The sequence below is a fragment of the Eptatretus burgeri genome, chromosome 4 (genome assembly GCF_056783735.1).
Source record: "Eptatretus burgeri isolate ZD-2024b chromosome 4, Ebu_testis_v1, whole genome shotgun sequence".
Lineage (NCBI taxonomy): Eukaryota > Metazoa > Chordata > Myxini > Myxiniformes > Myxinidae > Eptatretus > Eptatretus burgeri.
In genome coordinates this window covers 68,454,319-68,467,531 of record NC_140964.1, presented here as the reverse complement: position 1 = coordinate 68,467,531, position 13,213 = coordinate 68,454,319, and the positions used below count along the sequence as shown (strand labels likewise).

Here is a 13,213-nt window from a genome sequence, read left to right as displayed (position 1 = left end):
TCAAATGCATCCTATATTTTGTGGTCATTGTCAAGTGTGCATTTGGTATTCCAAAACATCCCTCAGACTCTGGAATCAGAGTGAAATAATGCATGCCATAAAATTACTTATGCCTGATGTTGGCTTAATGGTTCAGATGGTGGGCTTAGGATCCTAGGACCCTGAGTTCAAAACCAGCTTGGCTGTTCAATTAATACCAGGTGGGGTTGACTCTGCCTGTCATTCTGCTGAGGTTGGCAAAATGAGTGCCAGCTTGCTGGTATCCTGTGTCGGAGTGGCGACCCGTCCAGGATTGTGCCCAATAGCCCAGGAGACTGCTGAGGCACCACCAATGCTCTGCATCGAGTATGGTCCCAATGGATGGATAAAATGATTTCCACATTATTAGGCCCCAGGATATCCATTAATCATACCACAGCATATGATGCAAATCTTCATAATGAAAAGTTGCACCTGTTCTGTCTAACTGTTCGTCATCGAGTAGTCTTCCTTTGTAAGGTGATTATTCTACACCTTTCCAGATAAAATTATCAAGGTTGGTGTTACCTGCATTCTTCTACTCCACGAAGACATTACCTGCAGTTGATGTGATGATGGCGAGGAGGATTAAAATGGTCTGAGTAGAGGTAGTTATTCTCTGACAGCTGATTTTTGTGCGTCCTTGGAACTCTGTTAAGACATGTTATTCTGAAACTGAGCATTGGAACTATTCTCGGGCAATTTGAAAGTTTTTTTTTTAATGATATTCATTGTTTTGAAAATCATATACATGTGCGGATAACTCTCACAACTGGAAACAGGTGTCCCACAACCTATGAGTGGATTGTGTACATGGTACGCTGTTCAGAAATTTTTGGCAATTTGTATGTGCATCTCCAGTAATCCCCAACCTACGTTGAAGAATTGTGTGGATATTGATCACTGGCAGTTCATCACATCAGTGATTCTATGAAATGTTATTTTCCTTTACAGGAGTGAGGCTCGTGTAGATCTGACGGTGGCACAAACATGGAGAGAATGAACGAACAGAAAAAGAGGAGGAGGTGAGAAAACACTGAATCTAGCAAGTAAGATGACTCGTGTTGGCAACAACAGGTTAAAGATGCCCGTTGAGCAGAACCAAATCTATGTAAACACAAACATACAGTGCCTACGCAAAAGGCCTCATTTCACATTCACACATCATTTTGAAAGTGCTGTATTGGGGATGGCAAGAAATGGTAGTTCACTGCTTGCTTGAAGTCCTGGGGGGAAGAGTAAGACAAAACAGCCTCTGGAATGTGGTTCTATAAATGAAAGAAGGGAGGAATAAAGGAGTTGAGTTGTACAGTCCACCTGAATTTTGGAAGTTAAACTAGGAGGGGTAACTGGAAGGACACATGCATCCTCGAATGGATAGGGATGTTCGGAGGACAGAGAGAGCAGAGGAAGCAATATCAGAAGATAAATGGTGGAAAACAGAGAGCTTCGACTTGTCCGCAATGTGAGAGCAACAGACCCTGTGCTTCAGCCTCATCATGGAAGATTCCAATTATTTTGAGGGCTTTACATTCCCAAAAAAATCCAGGAGAGCCAAATGTGATGCTGGGGCAACAGCCCATATATCAGAGTTATGGACATTGAGTTATGAGTTATGGACAAAGTTATGTCCATAATGGACATTGAGTTATGGACAAGGCATTGGAGTTGTGTCCTCCAATGCCTTGGAGTTATTGAGTTATGGACAAAGGCATTGGAGTCTGTGAATGCTGACTTTCTCAGGAAAGATTTGGATCAGCAGTATGGCAACTTTGGAGGCCAGCTTTGTTATGTGATAATGTCAGAAAAGTTCAAAGCTGATGGTGAGGCCTAGAAATTCAAGAGACTGACCACCAGGTGGGGTTGACTCAGCCTGTCATCCTTCCAAGGATGGCCAAGGAAATTGGTGGGTTTGTTTGATGATCCTTTCAGAGCAATAGAGTGAGACTGTGGATGAGATTTTCCAGAATTTAAGGGCATGTTCTATTTATGAGACCAGAGTCGAATCATTTCAAAATTAGCAGAGAAAAATACAGCTGCTGTCACCCTAGCAGAGGGATGGGGGTGTTGTATGACATCATGTGGAGTCATCTGAAAAAGGAAGAGAGGGTTTCCCATAGCATCGGAGAGGTCATTTATGGAGATAAGGACTAAGCCTGAGCCCTAAACACTGCCTTGGGGAACTCCAGCCTCCACTGGGAGAGGGGAGGAGAGGGTTCCATTGATCGCAACATGTAAACTTTGTGAGTGGATACAATTTTTAAATACAATTGTGTTCCATTCTGCTTGCACAGTGAAATTGGACAGATGTTCCTTTTCGTTTTTGAAAACCCTTAATTTTTTCTAAATATGCAGCTCCATCAATTTCTCTTGGCTCGAGTTTGCTTCTATGTATCTCTATCTGTTATTTTGTATGTTATCCTCCACACTGTTTGCCTGCACACTCCCTCTTTTGGTGTTTTGCCTGCACACTCCCACATATGACCTTTACTCCGAACTCGCAAATACAACCCGTCGCTTCACTGACCGGGGGGGGGGGGGTATTAAGAAGGGGGGGTTGAGAGACAACTGAGAGGAGGGAGAGAGAGGAAGAGATTTGAGAGGGAGGGGAGAGAGAGGAGGCAGGAGCGAGGGAAAGCTCGGAAGGGGGGAAGAGCGAGGAAGGGGCTGGGAGAAGTGTGGAGAGATATGCCTCACCAAACGTTGCCATACCGTGGGAGAGAGGGATGCAAGGTGTGTGTGTGTGTGTGTGTGTGTGTGTGTGTGTGTGTGTGTGTGTGTGTGTGTGTGTGAGTGTGTGTGTGTGTGTGTGTGTGTGTGTGTGTGTGTGTGTGTGTGTGTGTGTGTGTGTGTGTGTGTGTGTGTGTGTGTGTGGTGGAGGTGGGGTTAGTAAAGAGAATGATGTTATGCTCAATGACCGAACACACACACAAAAACAAACTCATGTTAGAACAGCTGTACACACAACTACACAACAGAGTTTATTATATAATCCGATGGCAAATCTGCAAAAACTTTGATGTCCCAGTTGCAGAAAATTTGTGGGAACATGAACCAAAAGTAATCACTGAAAACATGGAAGCACCTACCGCTCACATACGACCTCATTATCCCATCAAGTGTGAACATCGAAAACAAAGTGTTGCAACCAGATATCATATTTCGGTACAAAAAAAAAACGAGAAGAAGGCATTGCTATAATTGAGGTGTTAATTGCAGTGATTTTGGACTAAACGATGCAGAAATCAATAAAACTAGCGATACCCGTGCACATGCACGGGACGCACCAAGTAGTAAGGTAACTATTTACAGAACATCCCTAAAAACAATATTTCCCATTGAAGGATGAAGATGGTCAGTCGCATGGGTGATGCACACATGAATGTCTTGGAATGACCTTGCCTGGGAAAATGCAACATAGAGCTGTCCATGTGAAAAGACATGCCCAGGAAGAAAAATACCAACAGTCCCAAATGTCTGCCCTTGAGCTTTGATGATGGTCATCGAATATGCCAGCCTGATGGGGAACTGTCTTCTCTGCAATATGAACGGCAGATTGACGTCATTGGGCGCAAGTTTAATCCTTGGGATTAAAACCCGCTTGCCACTTTGGGATGAAGATATAACTTCAGCATCTATGGAGTGATTGTGTAGGTGCTTGACTATCAGCCGTGTACGATTGCAGATGCCATTCCTCACATCTAAGTTGCGAAGTAACATAATAATGCACCCATGCTTCAATGTAAGATGGTGTGGCGGCATCCCTGAAGGAGTAAGGCTATTGAGAAATTCCAATGGATAACTGGTAGCTTCAGCATCAACATCACAAACAACCGAATCATCACCAAGAAAAGTACGTGGCTCACCAGGAACTGTCTTAAGGATGGCATCATTAAGCTGCAAGGTCACATCATTTTTCAGAGTGAGAATGACTATCTTGAATGTCAGCAGCTGCATCAGGATACACAGAGGAAACAATATTATCCGTTAAAGTGCACTGAGCTGGTGTGTCAACCATATCAAGAGAGTTCAGTGTTCCATTACCTTACCTAACTGCAAAAGCCTTTGCGCAAACTCTACTTCGTTCTCCTTTGCACGCATGTTGCGGATGACGTGCACTGTTTCAAAGTGGCACCACAGCGGGGACCGTTTTAGACAATTCTCCACAATAGACGACTTGTTCCATGCGGCACCACTGGTAGAACTTGTTGAAAATCACCACCCAGAAGGATGATCTTGCCCACAAAGGGAACATCAACTGAGGTGATGTCTCGCAAACATATGTCAATCGCACGCAATGCATGTAGTGGCACCATTGATGCTTCATCGATGACAATGAGAGAAAGATCCCTCAATAGCTGCGCCTGGCGAGAACTCTGTTGAATGGACTGCATCCACTAAACGCTGCTGTTCAGGATTCAGTTTCACAATGGATTCATTAGCAAACGCACATTCCTGCAAGAGATCCACAGAATTTGTATGCGGAGTAACATCTGTCGGCTCTGGCAGTCCCAGATCTGTGCATTTAATTCCAGACTGGGCCAATATCATTTGAATGTCCGTCATAGCCATAGACTCAGAGTCCTCTCCATTGTAAGACTGTAAATAATCTTCGCACATGGCAGCTTTGAAGCACTCCCAAAGTTCCAAAGGCCTCTGCACGCCACAGTGCGCACACAGTGTTGCAAAGAGAAAGCGCAGCTGAGATGGCATGCGGAACACAGCTGCTTCCTCCATGGTGTGTACCCACTTGCTGTCATTGGAAAGAAGGTTCAAAGCAATGCATGCTTGATAGAAAGTGTCATGTAGCACACCATCTACTGACCTCATGTCTTCATAACCATATGCCCCCACACATGCAATAGCAAAATGCGCAAGCAGGATAACTCTCTGTCAGCTTGGTTAACTGCATACATGCAAGAGATGATCCTATCACCACCAAGCTTTCTGGGTGACCACTTTCTCTTGGACGACGTTAAGATGTCGTTGCATGGTACTTCATGATATAACAACTGACGCGTTTCAGCATCATGCCGGTTTAACGCAAACCATGCTATCAAGTGGCTTGTGATAGAAGCCTCCCTATTCAGAGCTTCCTCTTAATGGCCAGGTGTGAAATACACTGAATTCTGCTCAGCATGGTGAACAGGCAGTCGTATAATTGTATGCGACTGGCCATGCAAACGGTATTCAGACAGGTGCCAGAAAGCCTCTGGTGGACTCGCATACCTTGTGTCTAGGTAGTGCCGAATTTCATCATGATCAAGGTGGTAATTTTTGATAACTTCGACATTCGCGCAGTCGTGGCCTTTGTAGACATACTTGAAAAGGTATTTCCCACTCCGTATAGATAGACATGCCTCAACATTTATGTGGGCCTGGTACTTCTGACTCAGAAACGGGTTGTACGGTACTATCCATCTGTTATCAAGATCATGCCCAGCAACACGAACAGTCTTTCCATCATCGCGACGCCTGTAGACAGGGTAGCCATTGCCCGTAATAGCAGTTGCGTTGCAGAATTTCTTCGGGTACTCTTTGGTGCACTGGCCAGCTTCCATACATACTGACTGTGGTTTGAGGGTCCCGCATGGACCATGAACCATACACGACTGCACAACATCAAAAAGCGCCGCCTGAGTGACCTTGTCAGGGATCTCAGCCGAAATCAAAGAATCAATGTCTAGCGGATTCCAAAGCTTGCTCACCTGATCAAGAATGATAAGCATGTGCGCATGGGGGAGGCCGCGTTTCTGAAATTCAATCATGTGAACATACGCAACAGGCACACCGAGGACATGTCTGTCCATAATATCTTTCAGCAATTCCTCCAGGTGCCTCTTGAAGATTCTGGCTACCAGGTCAGGTCTATCTTGCGCGTACTGGTGCGGACCCAAACTGCCAGTGATCTCTTGCAGTTTTGGGTAACACGTAAAAGTCAAAAATATATCCAGCTTGCCGTATTTGCAGACTATTGCCATAGCATCCTGGTCGTTCTGCTGCATTGCTCGCGGACTGCCAGAATAAGAGGACAGAAGGATGACTACTTTACCTGGTAATACCGTCTGTGATGCACTTGCTGTGTGCATATGGTCCATCAAGCCTCTGCACTTTTCGACATGGAGGGTCGATTGATTGCGGCGCAGGAAATCAAGCCTGGAGGCCTCAGCCTTAACATAGGCATCCACCGAATACTGCTGGAATAGTTTCCCAGAGCAATGTACAGGTGAGAATGGTTCTCTGATGGCAATTCTGTGTGCATAGTATTGAAGTAACGTGACTGTCTGTCGTTTAGGTGTCCGCTTAGCTTCAACATGCAGAGTACCTTGAACCCAGCCCAAATCCCTTCTAGGGAAAAGCAGGGGGTATACCATTGGGTCACAGTTCGCAGACATGTAACTTAAGTTCGACAGCGGCCTGTCGCGGGGATAGATGACAATGTCATTGAATATGGGGGGTGCACCATCATCACCAACAAACACAGCTGCGACCTCGTCATGTCTTGGTTCATTATAACGGCGTTGGTCATAACCACGTTTGATGACCATGCGAACAGTCGCAAGAGGTGTCCCCGAGATGTCTGCGCTGCCAGCCGCTTCACGTTCAATTTCATGCATATGTTTATATGCTACAGCGTAGATGTTGTTGGTTTCCAGTACTCCTTGAATTATACCCCCTATGGTATGGTACTTTCTGTGCACCCAGCATTGTGAGGATCTTGCAAACGTGCATCAAGAGCTTGGCGACCTTCCAGAATGTACATTTGCCCATACCGTGGCTTGACCCCAGGTGAGGGATGCAGCGTGCCAGCTCTGTGGTACACCTGGACATGAATCCTGAAGCAGTATGGACCTGGAGTTGCATTGTCGTGTACCGAAGCACTCATGGACTCAAAAGCAAAGGCGCTGTTGTACTGCCTGATGTTGTCTAGGAAGTTCCGAGAAGCAGAGTCGCCAGATGTAAGCAGCAGTGGGCAAGCTTGGTATTATAATAGAGAATATCCAAACACCAAGACCTCAAGAATGAAATGAGAATATCTTGGAAGCTGAAGAATGCCAAAGTTGTACCAGTGAGAGCTGGAGCTACAGGAATGATGACAAAGAACCTCACACAGATATTAAATACAGGGGCAGTACCCCTGGGTGCTCATCTGGTAGTGGCTGGATAAGATAACCAGGCAACCACTGGAAGACATGGATGACCCACAAAATATATAATGGAGAAGAAATTGAATACCTTTGGATTTTTTTTTTAATGCCATGAACAAACCTTGGTGCATCACGTGTGATAAAGGTTGTGGTCAAGTTTCATCGAAATTGTGTGTGTGGCTTCAGAAAAGAAAGCAAATACATATTTGGAGGTGGGGGCAACCTCCCTGAACAACCCCTTCGACCCCAATTTTTTTAATGTCTTGAACAAACTTTAGTACATCACGGATGGTGAAGATGGTGGTCAAGTTTCATCAGAATTGTACGTGTAGTTTTGGAGAAGAAAGCAAATGCATATGTTGGGGCAACCCCCCTTAAATCCCCTCAGTGCATGTCATGAAGAAACTTTCGTACGTCATGGGTGGTGAAGGTTATCGTGAAGTTTTATCGGAATTGTGTGTATCGTTTGAGAAAGCAAATACCTCTTTGGTGAGCTAACCCACTCCCCCGCCACCCACCCCCCCTCCCTCCCGGTAAACTCCCTCTGTCGACCCCGTTTTTCTTTTAATGCCATCACGGGTGATGAAGGTTGTGGTCAAATTTCGTTGAAATCTGATGTGTAGTTTCTGGGAAGTTGCAACAATTTGTGGACAGACGGACAGACAGACGGACGGACGATAAACCATCATATAAGCTCCCCGGAACAACTTTACAAGTGAGCTAAAAATCATCCCAAGGAATACTTTTTACAAACGAACTACAGTTGGAAGATGTCTGGGGCTCATCGACGATCCTGAACAGAGCCCTCGGCACAAAACGTTGACAACAGAAAACTTCACAGCTTGGTCCATGAATCGTGACCCCTTACCGAAATGAAGGTGGATACATTGAGCCCACCCTGGGAGGACTCCATTCCACTTTCTGAAACCCGCATATGTAGATAGCAATCAATGACACACACACACACACACACACACACACACACACACACACACACACACACACACACACACACACACACACACACACACACACATTGCCTTTTTAGTACACTGTAGATGTAAATGAATTTTCTTATAATCATTTTCAAAATGGTACTTGTTGCAACTTGGAAGGCGATACGTTCAATGATTTAGATTTACCATATTATGGCTGTTTATCCTTCTTTTATATGAATTCCAGAAGCCTTTGTAGACATTTCTATGATATTCACGATTTTTTTTGTCCACCTTAAATTCCTTTTCTGTTTCTGGATTTACTGAAACTTGGTTCAGAGAATCTCCTCCTCCATATATTACAATGCCGAATTACAACCTTATTCATTCTTCATGTTCCGATAAAATTGGAGGTGGAGATGCCATGTTTATTCGTAGTTGTTTGAAATTTTGTATACATGACAACCTTATGCTGTCTTGTGACTGCTATGAAAGCGTATTTATTGAAATTGAACGTGAGTTTTCTGTGATTGGATTGTATGTAATGTTTATAGGGCTCCTGGTTCTCATCCTGAAATTTTGCAACAATGTCTTGATTGTTGTCTTGATGTTATTGCGAGATAAAAGAAACTGTGTTATTTAATGGGAGATTTTAATTTCAACTTACTCAATTGTTCTAATCATCAACACACTGACGACTTTGTGAACACTTTTTATTCGTATGGATTTCATCCCTTGATTGACCAACCAACTCACATTACCCCTCAAAGTACTACCCTTATCGACAATATACTAACCAATAACAATGATACTTACACAGATGTCCTTAATATTGACATTTCTGATCACTTACCTCTATTCCAGATTACCCCCTCATGTTTTCTTAATTCTACTTCTGTTCAAAAGAGTTATGTCGCTTGGGAAATCAATTATAACACCTTGTGTTCTTTTATTGCAGATATCAAATCCATGGATTGGGGGAAGTTTATAAATCCCATCAAGCTTACTCCGCTTACGATACTTTTCTTTCTCTTCTCACTAACTCTTACAATCGCCATTTCCCACTTGTTACTAAAATAAGTGGAAGAGGAAAGACCAATCATCCACGGCTCACCCAGTCTATTAGCAATTCTTGTAATTACAAAAATAAGCTGTATCGGTGCTTCTTACATAAGCCCTCTGAGAATAATGGGGGATATAAGAGTTACCGTAATCTATAAACCACGACTGTCCGACTTGCCAAAAAAGATTATTCCATTTATAAGTTTAATATAAATAAAAATAACATGAATACTTGGTGTGAAATTAATAATATTCTTGGCAAAGGTAATTAAGCGGATATTCTGGAAAATTGTTCCGATGGGCAGGAGATGTACCCAAATCCTGGGGATGTTGCTAATTCCTTCAATTCTCATTTTACCAACATCAGTACATCACTCGCAAATAAAATCTTATCAACTAACATGAACTTCAGGGACTATTTGCACAACTCCATTACATCATCTTTTTTCCTTGTGCCTACAAATTATTTTGAAACAATTGAGATTGGCAAGAAGCTCAATAGTGCCACTAGTTGTGACTTCGATGAAATTCATTCTTCTGTGATAAAGTCTGTCATATCTTTTATTTCTCACCCCTAAGCCCATATGGTCAATCAATCTTTCCTTACTGGTTTCATTCCTCTGAATCTGAAAGTTGCTAAAGTTGCTCCCGTTTTCAAAAGTAGCAATTGACAAGTCATTCACAATTACAGACCCATATCAGCTCTTCTGTGTGTTTTCTAAAAAAAAAAAAATTGGAGAGGCTTGTTTATAACCATCTAACCAAATTTCTCTCTCATTTTAACATTATTTTTGATCACCAGTTTGGTTTTCATCATAAACACTCCACAGATATGGCTCTTATTCGTATGACAGATTTCATTTCTAATTCCCTCTCTGACAGATTGTATACCGCTGGTGTTTTTATTGACTTGTCCAAAGCCTTTTATAAGATTGATCATAATATTCTTGTCTCCAAACTTGATTTTTATGGTGTGAGAGGTTGTGCTCTTGAATAGTTTAAAAACTATCTTACTAATAGGCAACAATTTACAGTTGGTAAAAGCTCTAATTCTTCATGGAGAGCTATTAGCCATGAAGTTCCCCATGGATGTATTCTTGGACCTCTTCTTTTCCTATTATGTTAACGATCTCCATACTTGTTCTTCTTTATTAACATTTTGTTTCTCTTTGCTGATGTTACAACTATCATCTATTCCAATCCTAGTTACGACTCTTTGATCAGGACTCTTAATAGTGAGTTGATTAACGTTTCATCCTGGTTTAATTCAAACAAACTCTCGATAAATAACAAAAAAGCCAAGTGTATGTTCTTTAGAAAATCCACCAAACCTCTGTTTGACACCATTTCTTCAATCTATATAGACAATGAACCCATTACTTTTGTTTATTCGATGAAATTTTTCATTGTTCCCTTGGATGACAAACTTAGCTGGACTAATCACATTTCATCGACTGCTAAGATTGTTTCTCGAAACACGGGCGTACTGTCTAAACTTCATACCTTCCTTCCTCCTTGTATTTTATTCTCCCTGTAAAATACCTTAATTCTCCCTGACCTGAACTATTGTAACATTGTCTGGGCACGTACTAGTAACTATCAGCTGCACTCACTCTCAGTTATTCAAAAGCGTGCCATAAGGATCTGTACCTTTTCTTATCCATGGGACCACACTGCACCTCTTTTCACCAGACTCAACACAGTGACACTTTTTGACATTAATAAATAACGTACAGGGATATTTATGTACAAGCATATCAACAAACTTCTTCCCAAGTCTTTTCATCGTACTTTACTGCAGTCCATGATATCCACACTCATTTCACTAGATCACAAGATAACTTATTTCTACCTTTTACTTGCACATCATACTTTATTAATACACTACGTTATTATGGACCACATCTTTGGAATAGTATTTATGAAGCAATAAAGGCACAGTCGTCTGTGGGTCAGTTTAAGTCTTCTTATCACTGAAATTTGATCTCCCTTTATTAAAAAGTTTCTTTTCTTACACATTGATTTGTGATTCACTTTTGCAACTCTTCACCTTATTGTTATTTTTTTTCTTTTAAAAAAAATCTGTTTATTCTTGTTATTCATAGTATTCTTCACCATTTTTCTTTAATTCTTTGTCATTCCTTAGTTTGCTTGAATTTATCGTTTGTCATTTACATTGTTATTCCATAGGCATATCAAGACAAGCCTCGGCTTCTGAATATGCCTCAATATTTGCCTCTGTATGTGTTATTTTGATTGTATCCCTCTGAGTTCAACAAGTTTTGGAAATATTACTTTCATATATTTTTTTTTACTGCACTTATATTAGCAACTATGGAAATAAATGTTTTTTGAAATTGAAAACATTTTGGTTTAATAGATAGGGATAACTTTTTTATTTCTAATTTTGGATTCAAATCGATAGCCTTACTATAATTCATAGACCATTGTGTGTGTGTGTGTGTGTGTGTGTGTGTGTGTGTGTGTGTGTGTGTGTGTGTGTGTGTGTGTGTGTGTGTGTGTGTGTGTGTGTGTGTGTGTGTGTGTGTGTGTGTGTGTGTGTGTGTGTTGTGCTACGCCTCCTACAATTCTGGACCGATTACATCCAGACTTGCTACATCTCATCAGCATTACCCTAATTGGTGCATAGGGGTGTTTTTTTAATCCTTGTCAGTGGTCTTGGGGTAGTGGGGGGGGGGGGGTGGCGGGCCACAAATTTCTCTTTGTAAATGTGTGTCGTGTAGCACCGCTCCAGGTTGGAGAGGGTATTACATTGAATTATAAGCAGTATATAGGTATGTTTTTGCTTCATGCATGTAACCCAGAAATTATTTTTTTAGTTTTGGGAGTGATTGAAGCAGCTGTAAGTTGCCTACACACTGCCCAAATAAAAGTATATGTAAGAAGAATGTGTTGCATGCTTGAAACAAGATCGCTCGTCAGGCAGGTACCCTGCTAGTTCACGTGAAAGCAAGACAACAGAAGATGTTAGGGTGTTAGTGGAGGAGCTTCATACTTATAGTAGGATTGTGGGGAATAGGCAGACATTGGATGGACTAACAAAAAATTTACTTGAAGCCCAGCGCATGGTTGCGCTGCAGATAAGAATGGAGTGAGTTAACAGGGATATAAGAAGTCATGATTGGAATGGAAGATGACATTTGATGACTGTGGATTCCATCTTTAAGAAAAAGGAGGGGAGAGAAGTAATTCATTCACACTGAAAGACAACTCCATAGGTAATGGAAAACGGGCACCAAAGAGTGGAGACAAGCAGATAAGCTAGACTTTGGAAGGTTAGCGCATTCATGGCAGGCCAACCCATATGTGGTAACTGAATGCACTTCCATATGATGGGGAACACACCTGCATCATGCTGTGCATTCCCATTAGGTAACACCCATATGTAGGTTGCAGGCTACACTGACTTTAGAGCAATGCAGGAGACTGTCCACCTTACCTAGCAGCCAAGGTGTACAGCCACCCAGAGATTGATGATTGATGAGATTGATGAGCAACTTTCAGCACTTCCAAAGAGTGATCAAAGGGGTCTGCTTGTTGGTTGGGACGGAGGGTATGTTGGAGACAATATTGAGTTGTGCATTTTGCTGGAGAAGTTATACTCTTCTTATATTGTTCAACATATTATCACGTTCACCTTTTTTGAGAGGTGTGTTTATTATTCGCTTTTCTGGAATTGGAATTCCAGATATAGTATTGTCATTGTGTACCGTCCGTCCATCAGTCTCCGATTTTGACTACTCCGGCCAAACCGCTGGGCCAATCTGGCTGAAATTTGGAAGCAAGGTTTCACTCCTGACTGGAAATGGGGATTGCAAAGCTCGTTCTGGTCACGTGACTTTAAGTAGGTCAAAATGGCTGGCTTTGTAAATTCCTTCAAAAATCTTCTTCGCCAGACCCACTATTCAGAATGCTTCCAAATTTGGGTTCCATCATTAGGACAGGGTCCTGATGTTAAATTGCAGAGGTCATGCCAATCACATGACTGGAGTGTGTCAAAATGGCCGACTTGGTCAATTTTGGGGAAAA

General features: G+C 42.2%; 1 pseudogene; it reads right to left on the bottom strand.

The window, feature by feature from the left end:
• Positions 1-4,119, bottom strand: part of LOC147028289 (uncharacterized) — a 30,834-nt pseudogene extending 26,715 nt beyond the window's left edge.
• Positions 4,120-13,213: the final 9,094 nt, after the last annotated feature.